The following is a 13,158-nucleotide window of genomic DNA, read 5'->3' on the forward strand; positions in this document are numbered from 1 at the left end:
AAGCAGAGGGAGAAGCAGGCTCCCAAGGAGCAGGGAGCCCGATGCGGGACTCGATCCCAGGACCCTGGGATCATGACCTGAGCCGAAGGCAGACGTTTAACCATCTGAGTCACCCAGGTGCCCCAGATTTATCATTCTTAAGCTGGGAATGTTGAGTATTTTTTTTAAAATTTTTTAGAATACTATCAATAATTTTGAAAACTTAGATTTTTTTTTCTGGTATCTTGTATGTATATTAAGATCCCAAGTAGCACAGAGAAACATAATTTAGAATGTATAATGGTGACAGGGATGGAAAACTTGTAAGTCATTTAGTTTATTATAGAACTGAATGCAGGCATCATTTCCATAACTTTGCAGACACTAAGCAATCAGCTTTTTTTTTTCCCCTGTCATGAGAAACAGATGGTAACAATAGATTTCATGCAATGAAACATCATTGCAAAACGAAGCAAGTTTATCAGGATAAGAACGTAACAATTGTGTTCATAATACTGACTGGACAATAAAAAAGTAGGAGCTTGTGGATCCAAACTATTTCCCTCTTATGTGAGTTTCCAATAAACCATTTACTTAAGCTATTTGAACCTAAATCATATGTTTGCACTATACACTTGCACTTGCTGCTGATACTTGATGTTTCATATTTTTCTACTCCAGTTTAGTTTTGTATCTTGTGTACGTTCATTTTATTATTAGCAATGTAAATGCAGAATTATGCTTAGCCCCCAAATTACCAAAATTCCACCATTATTACCAGTCTTCCATTTGTTTATCCTTTGATTTACTTGTTTCAATAAAATTTATGTATAATGTTTATTAATGTTATACCTTTATTGTTAAATTGATAGCTTTTACGACTATTCGGAATGGAGTTTATTTTCCACTTCTGTTTCAAGTTGGTGATTGCCAGAATAGGAATAAAATAATGATTTCTGTGTCTTTCTCTTGCATCCAGCCACTTTATCAAGTTACTTTATTTATTCCAGTAAATTTTTAAAAGTCTCTTGAAATTTTCATATCTCATTAGCATGCAGAGATATTTTTATTTGTTATTGTATAATTTCACTAACTAAATTCTCAAAAATTCATTTCAATATTGAACTTTCATTTCAATATTAAAAACATGGTAAGAATACATGTCAATGCTTATTCCACATAATCTTGAAAATGATTTCAGAATTTCTCTGGTCATATTTCTTGCTGTTCCTATTGCAAATAGTCTTTATCATTTGGTAATCTCTTCTGTTTTACTTTAACTTAGAATTTTTATTAGAATGGCTGTTGACATGATTCAACTTACATTTTAGCACCCATTACTAAAATGATAGTTTTTATTTAATGTGTTAATATAATGAATTTCCCTTCTACATTTCCTAATATTGAAACCTTTTCCTGTTTTTGTACTGTTGATATAAAACTCTGCTTGGTCATAGGGTAGTTCTTTGAATACATGATACTAAATTTTCTGCATATCTAATTGTGGCTGAAAGCCTTCTATATTAGTTTTTCTTGGGGGAGGGAGTTATTAAATAAACTTATTTTTCAAGAATTGAGGAAATGCTATAATTTTTCTAGTTAAAACTAAAAGTTGGCAATCATTTCCAAAAATCCCTTTACTAATACCAATACTAATGTTTGAGTAAATAGTCCAACCCAACTCTATGTTTCTACATTTGAAACCATATAGTCACATTGATTCTTTCTATAGGCACAGACCTCTAAATCTGAATACATACATCAAACTGTTTTCTAGTAAATTTTTAGCTGAGCCTGTATTTGAAATATATTACTATTATTTAATTACCTTTATTCCTTGTATTACAGTTTAAACAGTATATTGATTTTTGGTGTACATAAGTATAGTTTATCAATTAATGAGTTTTATTCTAAAATAATAAAAGGAGCCTTACAAAATAGGTGGTATGAAAAGTAGCTGAAATAAGTTTTTGGGAACAAGGGACTTGAACACATACAAACACACACACAAACACACACAAAACCACACATATATGGTAGTCACATATAGGACTTTTTAAAACAGTTTTAGAATTAATATTATTCTAATGTATACAAATAATTGGGGGAAGTTTTCATTTTTCTATGCTGTGAAATCATTTAAATAATTTTGGGAAAAACCTTCTTTTCTCAGTTTTAAAGCATGTGGTCCTGGTATCTTTGTTTCAATAAGTCTGTCCAGTCTCTTTTGTTTTATTTGGATGTTAAAGTTTCCGCTTCTTTGGGGATTAATTTTAGTGATTTACATTTTGCTTATAAATATTTATTTTCTCTAGATTTTAAGAGATGTGCCCTGATAATTACATGCAGTATTTTCTTATAATCTTTCTAATGTCAGTTATATCATTGGTTATATTTAATTTCTCTTTAGAAATGAACTTATTTTTATCTTTTATCTCTTTCATTTATCTTTTTAAATATTTTCTGATTTTTTCTTTTCACAGCATTATTTCAAAAGTAATATACAAGAGGAATAGAAATTTCTAGAATGTTAAAGAAATGGTTTTATTACTAGAAAGTCTAATGACAGCCTGCTTAAATTTATTTGCACTCTTTTGTTCAGCAGTTAATAATTTTCCTTTTATCTTCTTTCCATGGAACTTTTGATTTTATATTTCTAGTTCTCAAGGGAAATGCTTTAAGATAACAAAAACTCATAAGTTCAAAAGGAACTGACCACAGGGTCTTTTGTTTTGTTGCTCTAAGCTTCTTTATTCCTGTTTCTCAAAGGCACAGGATAGGGGTGTGTGTGTGTGTGTGTGTGTGTGTGTGTGTGTGTGTGTGTGTGTGTGTGTGTGTGTTTCTTAACTCAGACATTATTTCTTGTGACTTCTAGTGCAGATTGACATTGAAATTCAATAACCATCAGTTAGGTAATCATTTAAGCAACAGAATATAAAATGCTTAATTTGAGGTTTATTTCATCCCATATAATTTCAGAATCTGCTAGCAATTATTATATTCTGAAATTCAGATGAAGGAAAAAAGTTATTTTCAATAATCTTACATTTACATTTAAATCTATCGTGGATAACATGGTTTCATTAAAAACGGCAGTGATTTTAACTTCATTTTTGTTTTTGTTTTTTAATTTCATCAACATGACTAGTACCTTACTTTTGTGTCCTTGCAACCAGATTTGATATAATGGCATAAATGAATGTAAATCCACCATCAGATTTGTTGAAAAAGTGTTTCAGTACATTGGAAACTAATAGAATTCTCCATGATGCGTCTTCTGGGCGACATTTTAAATATTGACAAATAAGGATGACGTAAAAGAAGGACTTAATTTAGAGCAATTGGATAAGTTGATCAGGGACTGGCAATCATTTTCTGTAAAGAAATATCTGAAAAATATTTTAGGTTTTATGAGTTTTAAGGTCTCTGTTATAACTTCTCAACTCTACTGCTATAGGATGAGGGCAAGTATAGAGATCACTTAAAGAAATGGTGGGCTGTGTTCCAATAAAACTACATAAAGAAACAGACTATGGACCAGAGCAGATGACCTGAACGATGTTATTACTGAAACAAATGAATTGCTGGATTAAAAAGGATATCGAACAAGGACAACAGGATGGAATTATAGAGCACCAGTTCCCCAAATTAAGAGAAATCAGAAATCCTGGAGATAAATGTTAACAGAGGTTTTGTTTTTGAGAATTTCTGAAAAAAAGCTATTGTTTTAAATTTCCCTGGACTACTGATCTGTTTTTTTGTTTTATTTCACTTCCTATCTTCTAAAGAAAGTTTTCTATTGTCATCATTATATACTTACCTATTCTCATATTCTCTCCTTGAAATATTTCAATTTTTTTCATTCCATTATGATGAATCTTTCCTTGTGAAAGGCACAATGACCTTCATACTGCAAAATGCAAATGCCATTTCTCTGTCCTTATCAGAATTTTTATTTTAGCAATATTTGACAAGAGAGGTTCATTCCATCTTTATTCAAGCACATTTTCCCCTTCCCCTTGGGACATCCATGCTCCAACATGACTGGACTGTCATTGTCTTTTCTTCATGACTCCTCTGGAACTTCTGAGTGTGGTTGCCTGAGACCTCTTTATATTCCTTATCTTATAAATTATGTTGAAGAAATCCCACCTAATTTCATGGATTTAAAATGCTATATACAATCTTACAAACGCAAATCTTTGCTTACATGGATTTCCTTGCCTTGACTTTACTTTCTACATCTAGTCAATATCTCTGTAACTTAAATTCCTAATAGGCACATTAATATTACATGCTCTAACTATGAAAGTTTACTCCTATGCAGTGCATTCCCACAGACACTCACTCGCCTTCCTTGCTGTTCCCTCAGTCTTCCTCACAATAATCTCCACTCCTTAACCAACCAGCCACTCAAACAAAAACATAAAACATATTTTTGATTACCCTATTTTCTCATACACATACCTGTCCATTAGGTTTGATTAATTTATCATATGCTTTGTGCATATACTATGCTGTCAATAAATATTTGCAGTATTTTGTATAATAATTCTGAAAATTGAGCAATACAAACCAAAAACTCAATTTAATAGATATACTTAAGAAATGCTTTAATCTACAGTATAGACATTATTCACTTAACTTTGTACTTGCCATTTACATATCCTCCTTTTCTCAAAAATAATAAGACTTAATTTTATAGTTAAGAGAGAGAGCTTTTATAGTAACCTGCAGAGCATTTGATTAAGAACACAGATTATGACACAAAATGAGTCTAATTACATGGATTGTTTCAGAAAGAAAATAACCTTAAGCGCTTACATGTCTACACTCAGCTAAGTATAGGAGGAATACTTTGCAATCACTTTAGAATGGACACACATTAGTAGACAAAAAGTTGAAATTAGAAAACCCAGGCTAACCATAGGTATTTTTCTTAATATATATCCTTAATATATTTATGAATACAACAATTTTTAAAGATAGCAAAAACAAATACATTTCTATATATTGGTTGAAATTAATCAAAACCTATGTTAAATACAGTACTAATGACCAGTTTGTCTAATATTGAAAATATTTTCAAAGTATGAGGCAACACTCTGTGAGGTAGAAGATTTGATAATTTATTTTATTTGAACTATTGCTAAAGGCATTTATTGACATTTGAATTGTTGCATAGTCCAATGAACTAATTGGTAGAATAAACTACTTATAGAATGCTGACCTATTATATTTTAATTTTTACATTGAGATTACAATTTTAAAATTTGTTTTTGATTAGTGGTGTTTCAATTTTCTTTCCTATGCAATAAGTTGGGTTTTTTTTTTTTGTTTTTTTAGAAAATACAATATCTCTTTAAAATATTTTTAATTTAAAATATGACCTAACTAATTGAAACAAAGTATAATGTTTCATGATATTTATCTATGCTATATGAAATTATTTTTATTTTGACATAATGAGGGACAAATTAGAAGAGCTTTTTTTGTCTTTAAAATTTTTAAACAATATAAAGATAAAATGTGGGATTTTCATACCAAACATAGAGACACTAAAAAGAAAGTGAAGGATCATGGAAACAACATATGAGGTAAATACAACAACATTATTTTAAAACTCAGCCCTTTTCTACAAAACTTTTCAAAACTAACTTTTAGTTTAATTTTCTTCCTACTTATTTGCTCTACACATTTCCCCCCAAACTCTCACAGATGCTATCATCTTCCCAATGTTAAAGTATTCTGCTCAATTTAATTCTTTCAAATATTCCTCAGTGCTTTCCCAAGTTTAGCTCAGCTACCTTGTGAATCAATTATCTAATGTTTTCTAATGTGCAAAACAGAGCCTGGAATTGAAACAAGCGATCGCTACACCATAAGGACAAAATTCAGCATTTCTTGAGCTATAAGAGCCCCTTTTTAACCAAATGAAGTTTTTGATTACTTTAATTAGAAAAGTAAGTTGGTCCAAATTTATGTATACCATGCATTTGAAATACAGATGTCTGTTTCTCACCAATGTGGAAAGATTTAGTTTCGTGGAAAGCTCCCATAAAAAAGAGTAAGTTCCAAAAAATAGTAATCATTTGATGATTCTGTCTCAAGATTCTCAAATTATCTGAACCTCCCTAGATATTATTAAAAATTAAAAATGTCCTCTCCTCCGGGCAGATGAGCATGAGGCAGCCTCTGCCCCCCACTTTCAGGAGTCTGGCCTCCCCGCTCCCCACACCTTGCCTCCTGCCCTCTTCCAGCATCGCCCCCTAAGCCCGGCTAGGTCTCGCTCTCACCCGCCTCGTTCTCCTCACGCCCGGCCATGCTCTAGCCCTTGGCCTTCCGGCCGCACGGTTGGCGTCCCTGCGGCTTCCTACCGGCCGCGCTCTTCCGAACCATATTGCCCAGCAACAAACTATTAACACTGTAGAAGAGCCCCTGGATCTCATCAGGCTCAGCCTGGATGAGCGAATTTATGTGAAAATGAGAAATGACAGAGAGCTTCAAGGCAGATTACATGCTTATGATCAGCATTTAAATATGATATTGGGAGATGTGGAAGAAACTGTGACTACTATAGAAATTGATGAGGAAACATACGAAGAGATATATAAATCAACAAAACGGAATATTTCAATGCTTTTTGTCCGGGGAGATGCGGTTGTACTAGTTGCCCCTCCATTAAGAGTTGGCTGAAACTAAGAATTTATCATGTATGGAATATAGGAGCTTTTGTATGATTGCCTCTTTAAATGTAGAAGACACTCAAAAGAGAAACCTGCATAAATTTTGATATTAAGAAATGACCAAGGATTCTTCCACTCCTGAAACGAGTTGATTTGCGGATAACTAAAAAATTCTTAAGCTAAAGGGCATTTTAGGTTTTTTCCAACCCTTTCAATAAATGTGATCACCAAGATGCAGAAAAAAAAATTAAAAATGTCACTTTGGAAATACTGCATTTAAGCAATATCAAAATTATAGTCCAGAAAAATTTTCAAAGTTCTGTTAGAAAAGTGGGAGAAAGAATGGGAACAAAACAAAAACAAATTATTTCACAGTATTAAAGAGTCTCTCTAGCTCTGTTAACTTTCCTTATTATTTGAAGGAAAGAATCAGCCCATTTTAGAAAAAATAAAACATTTTGTAAACTAAGGGTTTAAACAAAAATACTTCCCAAAGACAACAGATTTTGATATCATAGCTTAGATGAAAAAAAATTATTTTTATAAACCAAAGGAATAACTATCAGAAAACATCTTTTAACGCATACTGTGGAAGGATAAACACATAGCCTTCTTTAAATGAACCTTCACCACTTCTAAATTACTTTATTTCTAAGGATTTAGCACACAGAAGTTAAGTGTTTACTATGTGCAAGAATGGGAACCAAGTTCAAAGTAAATAGAAATTTCATAGGGGAGAGAAACGAGCAGAGAAAATAAATGATATATGTTGAGATAAAGTCAAACTAAGGGACGCCTGGGTGGCTCAGTTGGGTGGGCATCCACCTTTGGCTCAGGTCATAATCTCAGGCTCCTGGGATGGAGCCCCATGTCGGGCTCCTTGCTCAGCAGGGAGTCTGCTTCTCCTTCTCCCTCCGTGCTCTCTCTCTCTCTCCCTCTCTCTCTCAAATAAATAATGTTTAAAAAAAATCAAACTAAGAAATTGCAGCAGTAATACTAGAAAAATCATGAATAGCCTTTATACACATTCACTCGTTGTTCATATTTGGCCGTCCAAATATAGTATAGTACATATATAACACAAATAGCCCTTCTAGTTGAATCACAGCATAGACCCTTAGGACTTGGGAGCAAATCAGGCCATTTTCTGGAGATAACTACTCTCCTTTTGAGAAACAGCTTTTGTCCTCTGGCCCTTAGTAGAGAATAAAATATTAACTCTGAGCCCCAGTTACCTTGTGATCTGAGCATTATGAATTAGGTGCCATCTGACACAGCTAGCAATAAAGTTTGGGCACGCACAGCAACACTTCATCAAATACAAGGGGGTATAATATAAAACTGGACTACAGCAGCCTCTGAAAGCAGAAGTCAATTACTAAGAAAGTGGCCCAAATGTCCATGTCATTCCTGCTACATTACCTTCTCTCTCCCAACCTGCACATATAGCCTCAAGGAGAATTCCCTACAATCAATTGACTGAGGAAGAGAAAACTTGGCAGGGGTTTCCAGGTAGTCCTGTGGGATATGCTGGTACCACCTGAAAGTGGAGAGCTCTAGCACTATAAACTACTTCTTGTGACATCCCTGAAGGACAGCGAGGAAGGAAAATCCTCCCAGTGGGCAGAACTTTGAGCAGTGCACATGATTTCTTGTTTTACTAGCAAGGAGAAAATAGTCAGATGAGCAATTGCATACTTACTCATGGATTCAGGCCAAATGGTTTGGCTGAATGATCAAGGTCTTGGAAGGAAAATAATCAGAGATGACAAGAAGGTCTAGGGAAGAAGAATCTGGAAACACATCTCAGAATGGGCAAAAAATGAGAAGATATTTGTATGCCATGTCAATGTTCACCAAAGTGTGACCTCAGCAGAGGAGGATTTTAATAATCAATTTCATAGGGTGACCCATTTTGGGTATACAAGTCAGCCTCTTTCCCCAGGCCCTTGTATTATTGCCCAGTGGGCTCAAAAACTAAACGGCCATGAGGGGAGGTTATGTATGTGCTCAGTAACAGACTTCCATTCACAAAGGCTGACCTGACCTGATAGCCACTGCTGAATGACCAATCAGCCAGCAGTAGGGACCAACACTGAGTCCCCATTATGGCACCTTTCTTCAGGGCAATCAGCCAGCTACCAGATTTGCAGGTTAATATCTTTGGATGCTTTCATCATAAAAGAGACTAGTTCAGTCTGGATACAGGTTTATCCTCCGTACATGCAATGCTTCTGTCAAGACTACTGCTTGCTTACATGCAGAATGGCTTACCCACTGTCATAGTGGCACTGCTTCTGCTAAAATAACTCACTTCACAACAAAAAAGTGTGGCAAAAGGCCTATGCTCATGTGATTCCATGGTCTTGCCATGTTGCCCATCATCCTGAATCAGACGGTTTCATGGAATGGTGGAAGGGCCTTTGGAAATCTCAGGGCTAGCATTCCTAGCTTTCTGTGAAAAAGTAACCAATTTAAGCACTAATGTATAGGGGTCATTTTTGGCCCATTTATATAACAACTCCTATCTGAGTTTCCAGGGTGTTGGATTTGCCTTACAGATTTTAAACCTACTAGCACCAATAATCACATCACATTAGCCACATGTGTGTTTCTGTGTGTGTGTGTGTGAGTGTTCTTAAATAACCTACTAGCGCCAATAATCACATCACATTAGCCACATGTGTGTTTGTGTGTGTGTGTGTTCTAAGGCCCTTGTGTCCTATTACCTGCCCTGACTTTAATCACGCATAATAATTTCCCTTGATCCTTTGTCTAAGTGAACTAGCCTTCTTGCAACTTGAAAACGTGCCAAGCCTGATCTTGCCTTAGGATTTTGCACATGCTGTTCCCTCTGCTAGTAATGCTCTTCCTACATATATCAGTATAGATCATGTCCTAACTTCTTTCAGCTCTCCCTTCAGGTCTTACTAAATGTTTGCCTTCTCATGAATCTTCTTTCAACACACTCCCGAACCTTATGCCTTTTCCTTGCTTTATCTTTTCTTCCTTAGCACTTATGTTATCACCATAAAATTTTCTAGTTTATCTCATTTATTATGTGTCTCCCTCATTAGAACACAAGCCCAGGAATCTTTGTATATTTTGTTATTTTCTGCTTCCTAGAGCCTTGAAAGGTGCCTGTTACATAGTTGATCAAAAATATTAATTAAATTGTACATTTTTACAGCACCTTGCTGATTCATCAAGAGTTGGTTATTTACATGTAATTGTAACAAAAAAAAAAGAGGGAATTAAGAGGGCTGAGTTAGTTGTATGGAAATTATTAAGATGAGAAATCATGGAATCTGTAATAAATGAGAAGAAAAATGTTTGCAGGGAAGGGCTGATAGAGAGTCATAGAACTGAGTTGCTATGAAATCCTTGAATTTTATGTATGAGGAGAACCAAGGTCCACAGTTTTATTGCCTTGCTAAAGTTTATAGATGTAAGTAGGGATAGGGTGGAAAAGTGACTTTTGTATCCTGAATCCTAGGACTAAAACTTAAACTGTACAACCTCTTAGTTTCCATGCTCATTCACCTCTATAAATATGAGAGATATAAAAAAGAGAAGGTGCCAATGAGAAAGAAATTTCATTCAGGATTTTACTCCTAAAAATTAATAATAAAATCAAATTATCTTGCTATCATATGGGCTTAAATAGCAAATTAGATATTTTATATTAACTTTTAAGTCAGCATCAGTTCTTAGAGGATAATGTCCATATGCTTTTATTTATTTAGGATCATAAGACCAAGAATATGGCATTAAAGTTACATAAAAACAAACGAATTGTAGAATTTTTATTTCCTTTTGCCCATGTAGGCAGATGCAATATGACATACATATGCTTCACCTTTATGAGTTCTCTGTATTCTATATGTAATGAAATTTTCTTAAGAAAGAAAGTAAAATTGCAGGATTTTGGAGACGGAGAGTAAGTTCTTTGTCCCTCTTATTTTTTAAAACATACCTCCCAGTAGCATCTTAACTGCTTTGGAACAGAGTACCCTCTGTGTGAGGAGGGGTAGAGGGTCGGGGGTAGAGGTCATCTATCATATCCTGGATTTCTGCCTCTCTTCATTAGAAGGCCATATTTTCCTTGAGTGATAAACAGAGGACATTTTGCATATTTTTCACCTTGTCTTTAAACCATTTACATACTCTAAAAAGTAGTGTGATGAAATAGTGGTTTGACAGAGAAGTTCTTTTAAAATTGACAGCTTTGGGGCACCCGGGTGGCTCAGTCAGTTAAGTGTCTGCCTTTGGCTCAGGTCATGATCCCGGGGTCCTGGGATGGAGCCCCACGTTCAATGGGGGGCCTGCTTCTCGCTCTTAAATAAATAAATAAAATCTTTATAAAAAATAAAATAAAATTGACAATCTTTTCTCAATAAGAATATCGGACCATTGGTATAATATTGGCTCTTATATTTTCTATTCTACTGTATATTAACATGAAATATTGTTTATTCAAGTGACAGTTCAGTATCCTAAACTTCCTTAATAAACATATGATCACTAGTACCTAAGTGACTTGTAGTAATTCCATCTCTAAAATATGAATGGTTCCATTGTGCACTGAAAGAGTTAATATGTCTTTTCAACTGAGTTACTTACTCCCAGAGAGTGAATTATGGGGTCTATTAACTTCAACAAGATTACAAATGAACAAAAGGAATTGACCTGCCTTGTTTGAAATATATCCTAATCTGTTCCATTTAAGTAGGAAGCATGAAATAGATTTGTGTGTAATTTATAGATCTCAAATTATCTGCATTTAATCAATAGTTATAGAACACCTACTATGTGAAACACATGAGATAGTCGCATTGGAGAATTCAAGTATATAAAACACACTGTCATTCTCCTAGATAATTTATACAGTTAGATTTTTTTCAATAATGTCTGGGAGTTTACTAGAAAGGTGTAAGAAAACATTAATTCCAAAAGAAAGAGAGGGAAAAAGGAAATAGACAATGCTAAAAGCACTGAACTAAGTATTTCAATGAACAAAAACATAATACATTTAAATATCCTCACATTTTATGGTATGCTTATAATTATACAGTACTGTTTAAGTTTGTATACACTACTGTAAAACATTGAACTATATGCATTTTCCTAACATATAAAGCGTACCGATAATGTAATGAGTTTTTTTGGGGGGGACGTGAAGAGGGAAGGAGGTGAGGGGTATAGTATAATGAATTTTTGATGAAATTTATTTTCTCTCAAATCATAATAGTGAATAAACGCTAAGTGAATTTACAACTATTTTAATACACATTAATATTTTAGGCAATTCCCAACTGTGTAGATCCCAATATCTTGAAAAATAGGTAGCAGTTAGGGAAGTTCTATCTGAATTTTTATTCCATCTTTAAAACTGAATTTATACTATGATAGTACATCTCCAAATAAACTATTTTTTCCTTCTGTATCTCTGGTATTAATTTTTAATATATTTTATCATGTGAAACATATTCTAATTTCAACCTTTAATGATTTCAAATATCTTATTCTTTCTAGATATTGAATGTCTTGCATACTATATATCTCCTTTCCCTGAAGTTGAGCGGAGTATACCAGACCACACTGAAATGTACAAATGTAGTTAATTTAAGAAACTGTTTAATTTAGAAGTTTAAAGATCAATAATATTACTAATATTGAATTATAGTTATTTTAGAGCTCCACTTCAGGAAATAATATTAATACAAGTTGGCTGTTGAAACTGTAGGAATTATGGAAATGTTTAAACATATAGAAAAATATTCATAAGTCAACAAACCCAAATTATGAACATTTACACCTTTCGTTCCAAGTCTTTTTTTTTTTAAATTTATTATTAGCATATTTAAGACCACCATAGAGGTTTATAATTTTGTTATATCATTTGATCAGTTTTAATGGTTTCTAGTCATTAGCATGCTATTTCATAGTCACCTTAAGTCAATATCCAGCATAGTACTCATTGAGAAAACATTTATATCATCATTTATGTGAGAACCAAGTAAGGGATTATTGCTTTTATCAATATTATATAATATTTGTTTGTAAACTTTGGGTTGAGAAGAATATTACATCCTTCTAGTTCAATTTGGAAATTGCACATTTAGAAATAAATCCATAGAAAGTAATCAGGGATGTGCAAAGATTGGTTTATCATACATACTAATAATTCAATCTAGATGGATTGTCAAAGAACTTGTTTAGTCAGACTATGTAATGACAATTATGCAACATTAAAAGACTAAAGTCTCAGAGCATATATATTAATCTATTATATATTTATGTTTCTATATTAATGTATTGACCTTGAGACATGTGAAATAATGTGATTAGCAGATTATCAATTATAATAAAAATAACAAAGCTTTATTTTTAATTAGTAGCAAATAGTTTGATCAAGACAATAGCTCACAAATTTAACATATTTTAAATATAATATATTAGAAATAGATTAGTTACTAGGACATGGCAGATG

The sequence above is a fragment of the Eumetopias jubatus genome, unplaced genomic scaffold, assembly GCF_037043125.1.
Source record: "Eumetopias jubatus isolate StellerSeaLion01/CBP00866 unplaced genomic scaffold, mEumJub1_p1.0 scaffold_1, whole genome shotgun sequence".
NCBI classification, from domain to species: domain Eukaryota; kingdom Metazoa; phylum Chordata; class Mammalia; order Carnivora; family Otariidae; genus Eumetopias; species Eumetopias jubatus.